Below are 13,536 nucleotides of genomic sequence, written 5' to 3'. Positions count from 1 at the left end.
CTTGAATGTTAAGTTGAGCTTGTAAAGTCCATCACATTTGAAAAATCTTTTCATTTATAAAAGCAGATAAAGTTAATCCAAAACAGATTATAAAACAAAAACGTAAGTATTACTACATGAATTTAGTTTCGATTTTTGCACATTTGCAGAATACGTTAAAAATGTAAGGGAGATAACTACATTTACTAAGCGAATAATCCTAATGAAAATGTTGATTTATTGTTGAAAATTTTCATTGGCGATTGTTTTTTCTTTTCAATCTTGACTTAAATGTAAAAAGAAAAAAATAATTTTATATATTTTAAATATTTTTAACTAATGTTGTTTTTTCGTTCACCAAAGGGGGAAAAAAGCTATAAATCTTAAATGGTTTTCATTGTTTAATGGTTTTTGTTTTTATGTTGTTTTTTTTTAATTTTCTTAGTGGATTATTATCCCTAATCTATTATTTTATTTTCAATACTTGAACATAAAAAAAAAAAAATTAATGGTCTAGAATCTGACGTAAAGCAATAAAAAAAACTCTAAAAAAAATCTTTACAATGAAAACTTTTTTAGTTTTTCAGGTGTGCTTGAAACAAATATATATTTCAAAAGTGGCGCAAGGAATTGGATTTCTAAAAGTGGGAATCACTTTTTTTAAATAAATTTATTTATTTATTAATTTTATGTAAAATGAGCGGTACTAGTGCACTTATTGATCTATGCTGAAATAATAATCTTATTTTTAGAAAGCCATTTTGAACATGGGGAGAGGGTTTTTTTGTACCTGTTCTGTACTTAAACTTACAATTAAATAAAATAAAAAAGATATCATAAAACTTTAATTAAACTTGAAAATATTATTCTTAAAATAGCACGGATCAATAAGTGCACTAGCACCAAATGAGCACTCACATTCAGGCCACACGGTGATAATGTGGGGGGGGAGCCTGAAAGCCGTTTTGGTAAATTGTCACTTACTTTTGACCTTAACAATCAGATGACGATTTCTATAGTTTTTTGTATGCTGAAAATGAATATCCCATTAAACTTGCAGAAATGGTCACCACTGATAACATAAGGACTGACAAATATATGTTTTCTATTCTTTAATGTCTTAGGGCTTTATTGAAAGATGAAATTAGAAAAAAAATTATCTCCATTCACTAGTTTGCCATAAAGTGGGTGCTCATTTTACGTTAAATTCATAATAAAAAGTGATACCCCACTTTTAAAAAAAATTACATTTTTCAAATCTATTTCAAAACTATTTCTCTGTGCCACTGTTAAAGCATATATTCGTTTTCAGCACTCCCCAAAACTTATAAAAATGGTAATCATAAAAGTTGTTTATGGGAGGAGGGAGGTTGAAAGATTCTAGACATTGACCAGAACAACTTCTTTATTGTTTACAATGAAAACAGTTATGAATATTAAATGATTTTCACTGGTCTAAAGTAAAAAAACAAAATGGTCGACGCATGCATGAAAGTGGTATGCTCCTGTGTACTTGTCACTAATCTACCAGATTATCAAAAAAATTTCAATATTTACAATTTTTAAGTTGTGCTTTGTTTCTAATACAACATTCTAGTAAATCGATCATCCATTTTGAAAACATCGACTTTTTAGCCAATTTTGCGAATTTAGCCATTTTTAGCCTTTTTTATATTTAGTCGTTTTCTCCTTTCTTTAATTAACTGTTTGTATTCTCGTCTAGTGGTTTCAATATGAGGGATCGATGTATTAGAAACTTTACACACGTAAATGTACCAAAGAGTTTTTCTGTTAATTTATTTGGAAATGCAGTTATCAAATTTTCTGTTCGTTTGTTTAAAGAATGCTGATAATTAAAGAAACGTATGTTGTATTTTTAATTTTTCTCAAAAATACATTCAACTACAACTACAATTACAAACAACTTTGACTAAATTAAAAAATAATCATGATTTTTAAACAAATTACAATATTAAGGTTCTGATTTTTTTAGATGAGGAATAATTGTTTGTATTATTTAAATTATTAAGACTACTGTTCTCATCTTGAGTGTTATTTATTGTGCAAACATTGTAAAAATAACATTTAAGATGAGAACAATAGTCCAAATAATCCAAACGATACAAACAAATCACAACATTTTTTATTATTTTAATTGGAATTCATTGAGATGAGCAGTATTTATTAATTTTATTTATTGCGGACAATTATCGCTATCTTTTATTAGTTGTTTCAGGACGTTTCGGCCAAGTATTCCTCTGGCCTTTGTCAGTTAGTAACCGCGACGGATAGAAACTGAATCTCCTGACTGCATTCACTGCAATTACTGGCTTCCGTAGTTGTTGTCGTCTCACCACGTTTTGGGCTGGCCGGCTTTGGGTAGGATTGAAACGCTGTCTTCAGACAATCATCACCTGGAACTGTAGAGATTCAACTGCTCCACTTCAGCAAAATCTCTTGAGGTATTTTTATTCCCTTCAATTTTTTTTCTCTTTTGTTCATCATTCATGGTAATCTCGATAATGTTACCAGTCACACTACACTTAGTTATTTTGCAGCTCCTTCTCAAGTATATATGCAGATGCTGGTGTTTTAATGTAATTCTTATTGCTAACTGAATTTTCTGTGCTAACTGAACTATTGATGAAATATAGACATAATCTTCCAGAGCGATATACTCATTGAATATTCTTATTACTCCTAAATCAAAGTACATCCTAATCAATTTTTCTTAAGTTGTGGTTTAGTATGACCCTTGTGTTGAGATGCTCTGGAAGAAAGAAGTCCTTGTGGATAGACTGACTTCCTATCCCTAATCTTAATCGAACAAACCCTTCTACAATTAATATGGACATCATTAGCTGTTCTTAAACTAACGTTTTTATCACAATTAGGTTTCTGTCTGATGGCTTTAAAAATTTTATTACTGACACCTCTGCTCCCCTATCCAACAGAGTGCTATAATTCTCTCCCTGAATTCTTATTGAAAAGGAATTTGATGCGCCCATATTACCAACTATGTGCATTGATGCCCTTGTTCCATTTATAAGGCATCACAGGAATGGAGTGCTCACGTTTGCTTGGATATGCTTCCTGCAGAATCTCTGTATATGGCCCACCTCACCACAATAACTAATATCTAGTTATCTACCTGCCTATTTACTTCTCTAGTTTTATGTACTAGTCCCTTACTTTCTAATTGGTTTCCTCTTTTACGTCTGTCTCCGTATTTTGAGGACTGACTGGGCCCATAGCCTCAACTAGAATCCACTGCCTCATGTGACAAACCTCTATGGGATTTTTTTCATACTCCTGCCTTATGTCGAGCCAGATCTTCCATTTAACTTTTGCTAGGGCCTTCTGATATGTTTCCTCATCTACTACTCCGGTCACCCTGAAATACCACTAGACATCATTAATCCACCTCCTTTTTTCCACTGTCTCTTATTTTCCTAAAACGAGATTTCCCTCTTATTTATTTTTATTGTTATTGACACCACTGCCTTTTTTTCAATAGTGAAGTCAATCCCTGCACAAAATTTGAAAATAGATACTCCTCCATTATAACAACATTGCCACTGACGAAAGAACAAAATAATAATACCACTCCAAATCAAACTCTTGTGTCTTTTATTTTCCATGTTATGCTACATGGGGTTTACATCATTAAGACTCTAATAACACTCTATATATCTTTAAATATGTAGCCAGTATCAACACTTCAATCCTCACAATCCTCACAATGTAAAGAAAATAACAGTCTGTTTCCGAAAACACCGAGCAAAATCAATACATACTAATAACAATATAATAACAATACATATTAAAATGAGGTGGAAAGTTTAAGAAAAACCCTTCATCAGAGAGCAAGACACAAGATGTTTCCAGATAGTCAAATTGCTTCTGAATACTGCCTTTATGTTATAGAGACCACAGTTTGTATACCATATAAGAATGAATTGACAAAAAATATTGAAATAATCTGTAATCTATAAAACGTCATAGTATTCAAGAGTGGTACGACTCCTCAGAAACACGTGTGTGTCAAGCGGTTTATTGGAAATTATACAAATGTGAGCCATGTCACTCACAGTAAGGTTAGCAAAACATTGGAGAGATTGAAAAACTAGTTATGACGGAATATATATGGATGTAAAATGCAAGGCATCTACCCTTATGGAATGAAATAAAATTATAAATAAAGAAGAACAATAAAGAGTAATCTGGCTTAAGGAAACCATATATATTCTGGGTGATGATCAATTACTAAGCCTAGTATAGTATTTAACACAATATGGGAACCATTAATAATAAAAATATAGTAATAAGTAGTAAAAAGTTTCTATACATCCGTATATATAGTGGCGGCAAAAAGAAAGTCCGCACTTGTATTTTTTTCAAAAACTGCAAAGTTAAGCTAAATTGCATGTAACTGTTTAAACCTTATACCTCATTTGAATCATCTTTTATTCCTCTATAATTTTACCTGTTCATATTCGACTTTTAATTGAAATATGCTAGTGTTCATATCAATTTAAAAAATAACAAAATCGAGAAGTCAAAAAACTCTGCAGCAAAAAATGAGCTTTAACTTTTAGGCATCTAAACATCTGTAATGGTAATTTTTGTCGTTTCAGATTATACAACGTTACATTTAATCCATATGCTTCGACTTTCTCTTTGTGATCTCCACCTTTTTGGTTTATCTAATAAAGTAATTGGCACTAATCCTATGTGCATAGTTGCAAGGTGGTAGAGGTTCAGTTTTAATGTGGGCGTTATTAGTGCCAATTGTCCAGGTCCTATATTTCGCTTTCAAGGTCGAATTAATTCGCCTAAGTACATTAATATGTTAACTGAGCATTTTCTACACTACTTTGGCCAGAATTTGAATGAAAATACCATCTTCATGCAGAATAATGCTTCATTCACACAACTGGCAATGTTAAGATGTTCCTTGAAGAGAATGATATTCCGTGTTTGGATTGACTGCAGAATCTCCAGACCTCAATCCTATCAAAAACGTATGGTATTACATCAAGCAACAGCGACACAATGATGAGATTTGAAATCTGAAAAAAAAAACTTTGTACAGAGTATTGCCACAGAATAATTCAAAGAAAACCCCCAAAATTGCAGACTGTCAATGCTATGCTACTAAATATTAACTAGTTCATTGTGTTTATGTTGTATTTGTGTTGGATTAATGTTCTAAAATTATATTAAAATACAATTTTCAATTGCACCGAGTTTCTTTTTACCTTCCTGATCAGAAGTTACTTTTTAAAATTGACACGAACACTAGAATATGTCAATTAGAAGTCAAATATGAAACATGTATGAAAAACACTCGTCTAGCTAAAACAACTATCAATAATTTCCCCAACTCTTTATCCGTGCTTAAACTTAAATGTACATTCCATGAACAAAGCTTCTTTCTTAGAACTGCAGGCCTGTGGTACTCTCTTTCATTTGCTTGCTTTCCAGTTGACTACAATTTAGTCGTCTTCAAGTCCAACATAAACAAATTCTTGTTGAACCGTCCCCTTAAGTAATTCAATTTACCAAATTTCCACTACTAACGATTAACATCCCATTGACTACTGCATACTCATTGACCCTTATACTCGAGTGGCCTCTGGGCTTTGATAAGTGTATGTAAAATAAAACAACAAAAAATTATAGAGGTATAAAAGGTGAATTAGAAGTTATATTTAATTTAGCTAAAATTTTTGGTTTTGAAAAATTACAAGTGCGGACTTTTTTGGTGTCACTCACTATATATATATATATATATATATATATATATATATATATATATATATAATGTGTGTATGTATAGGTGTAGTAAAAAATATTGATAACATTTGGAAACAAAATAGTTCCTAAATTATCTGCAAAAACCCATGGTCATATAGTCAGAGAACTTGGTGAAATCTTAAAATTTCAAATTAGATTTTTACGAAAGGAGAATCAAAATACGAGTAATCAATGTGAAAATTTTAGTTCAATATTTTACAATAGAAACAAGTTAATTTTGTTAACCAACAAGTATTGCATAAAACTATGCTCATTTTATTTTGAATTTAATAAATGTTGTGGATATTTTTAATGAAAATAAACAATAAATTCAATTTTACCACATGAATTTTATTTTTTCATATTTATTGAATATTTCCAGAATTTGAAACAATAAAAAGAACTCCAGTAATAGATGCAGCACCTTTCTTCATTGTTAACTGAAAACATTTTAAAATAATTCTAAATTCCTTCATAGAAATTCTCCAAAGTTGAAACCTATCAGCTTATTATCATACACTCAATTCAATATACTTTTTGCGGATCAGATGCAATCAAACATGGGAGACAAACGACATTCTTGTGAAGTATGTGGGTCTTCTTTTGCATCAAAGTCATATTTGTTGATTCATATGAAGAAACATACAGGAGAGAAGTCACATTTATGCGAAGTATGTAGTTCTTCTTTTGCATGGAAGTCAGGCTTGTTAAGTCATATGAAAAAACATACAGGAGAGAAACCACATTCATGTGAAGTTTGTGGTTCTTCTTTTGCATGGAAGTCAAGTTTGTTGGATCATATGAAAACACACACGGGAGTGAAAGCACATTCATGTGAAGTATGTGGTTCTTCTTTTGCACAGAAGTCAAATATGTTGGCTCATATGAAAAGACATACTGGAGACAAACCACATTCTTGTGAAGTATGTGGTTCTTCTTTTGCACAGAAATCAACTTTGTTAAATCATATAAAAGCACATATGGGAGAGAAACCACATTCTTGTGAAGTATGTGGTTCTTCTTTTGTACATAAGTCAAATTTGTTGTCTCATATGAAAACACATACGGGGGACAAGCCACATTCCTGTGAAGTATGTGGTTTTTCTTTTGCCTATAAGTCACGTTTGTTGATCCATATGAAAACACATACAGGAGAGAAACCACATTCTTGTGAAGTATGTTGTTCTTCTTTTGCACAAAAGTCTACTTTGTTTCAGCATATTAAAACACATACGGGAGAGAAACCACATTCATGTGAAGTATGTGATTCTGCTTTTACACAGAAGTCAAGTTTGTTAACTCATATGAAAACACATACGGGAGAGAAACCACATTCTTGTAAAGTATGTGGTTCTTCTTTTGCACAGAAGTCAAATTTGTCGACTCATATAAAAACACATACGGGAGAGAAACCACATGTTTGCGGAATATGTGGTTCTTCTTTTGCACAGAAGTCAAATTTGTCGACTCATATGAAAAGACATACAGGAAAGAAACTTAAGTTGAAGTAAGTGTCCCTAATGTTCCTGGCCTTAACAGAGCAGATAGGGAGAAAATGAAAAAAAAAAAAAGAGAAAGAAACTTAAGTTGAAGTAAGCGTCTCTAATGTTCCTGGCCTTAACAGAGCAGATAGGGAGAAAATAACAAAATACCAAGAACTTATTACAATATGAGAAGAAACTGGAATCTTAAGAAGGTATCAATCATACCAGTCGTTATAAGAGTTAAACCACATTCTTGTTAAGTATGTGGTTTGGCTCTTGCACAGAAATCGAATCGGTTGAGTCATAAAACACATGTGGGAGACTAACTACATTCTTCTTATGTGTTTCTTCTTTTGAACAGAAGTCAGATGCATTGCGTCATATCTTAATACATTCGGGAAACAATATCTGATGATCTTCCAATATCCATACCACAAAACGGTATACCAGCATCACGAAACAGGAGCCAGCTTGACAGCTTCTATCAAAAAACCGGCCAACCGTTTTTGTCAAGACTGTTTTTGTCAAGTTCACAAGGGAGCCATATGTATGCAAAAACATACGGAAGAAAAAAGATCATTAAAGAACATTCAAATATCTATGTATTTCATATAGAGTTAAAAAGGGATCCATATACTTAGCAGACCAACTGCAAAAGAGATTCAAACAATTCCAATGTCATATAGAGTTCACAAGGGAGCCATATGTAGGGAGCCCCTTGATTTCTGAGAACATTGACTAAAGAATGTCACACAAAAAGACAAAAGTTTATGAAATATATTAACTTGCCTAATAAAAAATCTTAAGAAATATTTAAACACAATGCATAGAAGACCAAACTTGTTCAATTAAGCGATCACTGGGATAATAACTATTCATATGAATTCATATCAGAATATATTAACTTGCCTCATAAAAAATCTTAAGAAATATTTAAACACAATGCATAGAAGACCAAACTTGTTCAATTAAGCGATCACTGGGATAATAACTATTCATATGAATTCATATCAGAATATATTAACTTGCCTAATAAAAAATCTTAAGAAATATTTAAACACAATGCATAGAAGACCAAACTTGTTCAATTAAGCGATCACTGGGATAATAACTATTCATATGAATTCATATCAGAATATATTAACTTGCCTAATAAAAAATCTTAAGAAATATTTAAACACAATGCATAGAAGACCAAACTTGTTCAATTAAGCGATCACTGGGATAATAACTATTCATATGAATTCATATCAGAATATATTAACTTGCCTAATAAAAAATCTTAAGAAATATTTAAACACAATGCATAGAAGACCAAACTTGTTCAATTAAGCGATCACTGGGATAATAACTATTCATATGAATTCATATCAGAATATATTAACTTGCCTAATAAAAAATCTTAAGAAATATTTAAACACAATGCATAGAAGACCAAACTTGTTCAATTAAGCGATCACTGGGATAATAACTATTCATATGAATTCATATCAGAATATATTAACTTGCCTAATAAAAAATCTTAAGAAATATTTAAACACAATGCATAGAAGACCAAACTTGTTCAATTAAGCGATCACTGGGATAATAACTATTCATATGAATTCATATCAGAATATATTAACTTGCCTAATAAAAAATCTTAAGAAATATTTAAACACAATGCATAGAAGACCAAACGTGTTCAATTAAGCGATCACTGGGATAATAACTATTCATATGAATTCATATCAGAATATATTAACTTGCCTAATAAAAAATCTTAAGAAATATTTAAACACAATGCATAGAAGACCAAACTTGTTCAATTAAGCGATCACTGGGATAATAACTATTCATATGAATTCATATCAGAATATATTAACTTGCCTAATAAAAAATCTTAAGAAATATTTAAACACAATGCATAGAAGACGAAACTTGTTCAATTAAGCGATCACTGGGATAATAACTATTCATATGAATTCATATCAGAATATATTAACTTGCCTAATAAAAAATCTTAAGAAATATTTAAACACAATGCATAGAAGACCAAACTTGTTCAATTAAGCGATCACTGGGATAATAACTATTCATATGAATTCATATCAGAATATATTAACTTGCCTAATAAAAAATCTTAAGAAATATTTAAACACAATGCATAGAAGACGAAACTTGTTCAATTAAGCGATCACTGGGATAATAACTATTCATATGAATTCATATCAGAATATATTAACTTGCCTAATAAAAAATCTTAAGAAATATTTAAACACAATGCATAGAAGACCAAACTTGTTCAATTAAGCGATCACTGGGATAATAACTATTCATATGAATTCATATCAGAATATATTAACTTGCCTAATAAAAAATCTTAAGAAATATTTAAACACAATGCATAGAAGACCAAACTTGTTCAATTAAGCGATCACTGGGATAATAACTATTCATATGAATTCATATCAGAATATATTAACTTGCCTAATAAAAAATCTTAAGAAATATTTAAACACAATGCATAGAAGACCAAACTTGTTCAATTAAGCGATCACTGGGATAATAACTATTCATATGAATTCATATCAGAATATATTAACTTGCCTAATAAAAAATCTTAAGAAATATTTAAACACAATGCATAGAAGACCAAACTTGTTCAATTAAGCGATCACTGGGATAATAACTATTCATATGAATTCATATCAGAATATATTAACTTGCCTAATAAAAAATCTTAAGAAATATTTAAACACAATGCATAGAAGACCAAACTTGTTCAATTAAGCGATCACTGGGATAATAACTATTCATATGAATTCATATCAGAATAAAATCAAGTGAGGATCTTTAAAAACTAACTTATATGCTTAACAGTTTATCAGGTAAATTCCACACTCTGTTGGCAAACTTCCAAATCAAAACACTTTGTTCTCAAAATACACTTGTCATAACTTCCGGCTCCACAACTCAACACTTTGTTGCTAATCATCACCATAGAAATATCTGGACCATCACATTCTGCATAGCTTTCCTGACCATTTTAGTTTTTTTTGTTTCCTCCAAAATAAAATAATAAAAACTGAAAATATTTTTGTATTGTTTGATATTTTGTGAATGTCTGTCATCTGTTTTTATTAATTTTCTATTTCTATGAAATCAGCTTATATGAGAAATTAGACCAAGGCATTAAGTATTGAACGCCTGTCATAACATCAATTTTATAGCATCTGGTTGTATGTTCCATCCGCAATGAGAATTAAAATTATAAAATTTGAAAAAGTAAAAAATATTGTTATATGTGTGTTTGTATTATTGTGTTAAAAATTGTGTTCCAAATCTGTGTTAATAATTTTCTTTAAAAAACAAAGTTTTTATTCTCATTAAAACCACCTGAAAATGTTTGAAATAACTTAAGTGTTAAATGGAGCCTGTCAAGTGTCATGCAGTGATCGATTGTCTTATTTGAAATCACACACACCACAGGAAACTTTTGATGAAATTAAAAGAAGCGATGCCACATCATGTTATTTGTGTAAAAACGTTGACATTGTGAATTTCAATATGTCATGAAATCTGTAGCAGCAGCAGGAGCAGCACTCAGGTCTGGTTGCCTTTCATCTGTGATTGATGAGGCAGCTGTAAACCATGGTGAAAGCTCAGTTGATACATTGGGAGCACTTGGACTCACCACATCCAAAAAATATAACACGTGTCTACTAAATGTCTGGCATCTGTTTTTATTAATTTTCTATTTCTATTAAATCAGCTTATATGAGAAATTAGACCAAGGCATTAAGTATTGAACGTCTGTCATAACAGTAATTTTATAGCATCTGGTTGTACGTTCCATTCACAACGAGAATTAAAATACGTGTCATTGATGAGGCAATTGTGAACCATGGTACAAACCCAGTTGATACATTGGGGGCACTTGGACTCACCACATCCAAAAAATATAACGATGCAGCCTGTTGTTGGCAACGTCATGCTCGCATTCTTCTATGACTACAATTACAGGAGCTTATTATTATTATACAGCACAATTATGTTGACACACTGATTCCCACCACATCACCGATGTTAAGAAATTATGAGACTGGCCAGTACCAGATGGGTGACCATTTGGAAAGGCTAGGTGCTGTATGTACTGTGCCGGATCATTAGGTGTATCAGAAGTTTGGGGGAATTTTTGACACCCCTAACACGAAACTGCGAATAAAATATAAATAAACTCATAATTTCTCTTTTAAAACTGGGTTGTTTATTTTTTAATGGATTGTACTTCCAAAATAAACTATTAAAGTTGTATAAAAAGTAATAGAAATATTATTTTTTATTAAAAAAAAAAACAGTAATGAAATCAATTGAATTTTAAGAGTTAAGTATTTGTCAATTTTTAAACTTTAAAAATCTATCCAAATTTTTCTACTCATTCAATTTGTACGATATTTTCAGGGTCAATGTGAAATTTTATGCTCTTTCCAATAATCCGATTATAATATTTTAGACAAACGTTTTTTTTATTCACGCCTCCCCATTTTGAAATATCTATGAAAAAGTAAATAATTAATTTACTCACCAATCATTTATATATCGCAAATTGAAGATAAAAGATCAATAAATAATATATTCAAATTTAAAACAAAAAAGTTTTTTATATAAATTTACCTACAAAGTCAGCAGTTTAAAAACTTAGAAAAACACGTTTTTTTAATGAAACATTGGTCCTTTCTCCTTTAACTGAAAAAACATTAGGGCTTGAATTACATTTTTAAGTAGTTATAAGCTTGGAAAGACAGGGGGTCGAATTAATTCACGCCCCCATTTTGAAATGTCTATTAAAAAGTAAATAATTTACTCACCAAAGTTTTATATATCACAAATTTAAGATAAAAGATCAATAAATAATATAATCAAATTTAAAACAAAAAAATGTTTTTTATAAATTTTCCTGTAAAGTCAGAAGTTTAAAGTCTTTTTTTTTAAACCACGTTGTTTATGTCCGAGAGTTTACATTTTAAACATTGAACAAAGGCGGGTAACTCCCACCGATGCAAGTGACATAATAGCCCTTTGTGCCAGCTTTTGTCAAAGGCCTTACATATATCAAGGGCTACAGATTCACTCACCTTCCATGGTAAATGCGTTCAGAAATGACTGTTGTCATCTCATTCTGTTGTCAATTTTTGTGTACTGTCAGGTTAGAGGAAGAGTGTTGAGTAAAGGGCCGATTTTGATACTAAGTATGACTGTAACCACTGTGTATGTACACAGTGGTAACAGTGTCAGAAATCGCCATTAAAAATGCGTGATAAAAACTTGAATAATTCGACCTATCTTCTGAAGCTTATAACTACTTGAAAAATATAATTCAAACCCTATTTTTTCAATTAAAGGAACAAGAAAAAATATATATAAGTTCATAGAAAATAATGCAATATTTGTTTTTTTAAATCGGTTTTCTTTAAAAAAAGATTTAAAGAAAATCAACGAATTTTTACTTACTCCGATAATATATATACATTTCAAAAAATCACATGCCTATAAAAAATACTAATCAATGGGTACTTCCATTCTTTAAGAATTTATCCATATTTATATTTTATATTCCATTTACTTTTTAAATAAAAATATTTTTAAGCAAGGATTAAAAAAACGCGACATCAGATGTTTTTCATAGTTGAAATAAAGGGATGTATGCTTTTTAAGTTAACATCTTCGGTGGCTTTAAGCGCCAGAATTAATGTCTCTTTCTATTGCGTGCTGTAAACAAAAGTTAGGTAAATATGGGACACTGTAGGTGTAAAATGATCCCATTTCACTCATCAGTTTTGCCGTAAAAATACACCGATTGTGATTTTATTTCTTTATTTTATTTCAATATAACAAGATTATAAAAAAATTCAACTTGTTTTTTTTTTATTTTAAACTTTGGATTTACAGGTAAATTTGCAAATAACGGTTCTTTTTTGTTTTAAATTAGCTGATTTTATTGATCTTTTCTTTTCAAGTTGTGATATATAAATTTGAGGTGAGAAAATTATTTTCATTTTAATAGACATTTTGAAATGGGGGAATGAATAGAAAACGCTTGTCTAGAATATTATATTTGGTTTATTGGAAAGAGCATAAAATTTCACAATGAACCTGAAAATATCTAAAAACGAAACCAATAGAAAAATTTTGATTGATTTTTAAAGTGAAAAATTTGAAAAAAATTTAACTCGTAAAATTCAATTGATTTAATTACATTAAAAATGGCTGCATGAACGCACACATGCACTTT

At 30.3% G+C, this 13,536-nt stretch overlaps 1 long non-coding RNA gene across 1 annotated transcript; it reads left to right on the top strand.

The window, feature by feature from the left end:
- Nucleotides 1-8,438, top strand: LOC145270404 (uncharacterized). Its single transcript, XR_013865344.1, has 3 exons — nt 1-102; nt 2,207-2,441; nt 6,161-8,438. It is a non-coding gene; the product is annotated as an uncharacterized LOC145270404 (long non-coding RNA).
- Nucleotides 8,439-13,536: the final 5,098 nt, after the last annotated feature.

Source organism: Euprymna scolopes, chromosome 46 (genome assembly GCF_053919585.1).
Source record: "Euprymna scolopes isolate OS-2025 chromosome 46, ASM5391958v1, whole genome shotgun sequence".
In the NCBI taxonomy this organism is placed as follows: domain Eukaryota; kingdom Metazoa; phylum Mollusca; class Cephalopoda; order Sepiida; family Sepiolidae; genus Euprymna; species Euprymna scolopes.
This window is presented reverse-complemented; position numbering and strand designations above follow the sequence as displayed.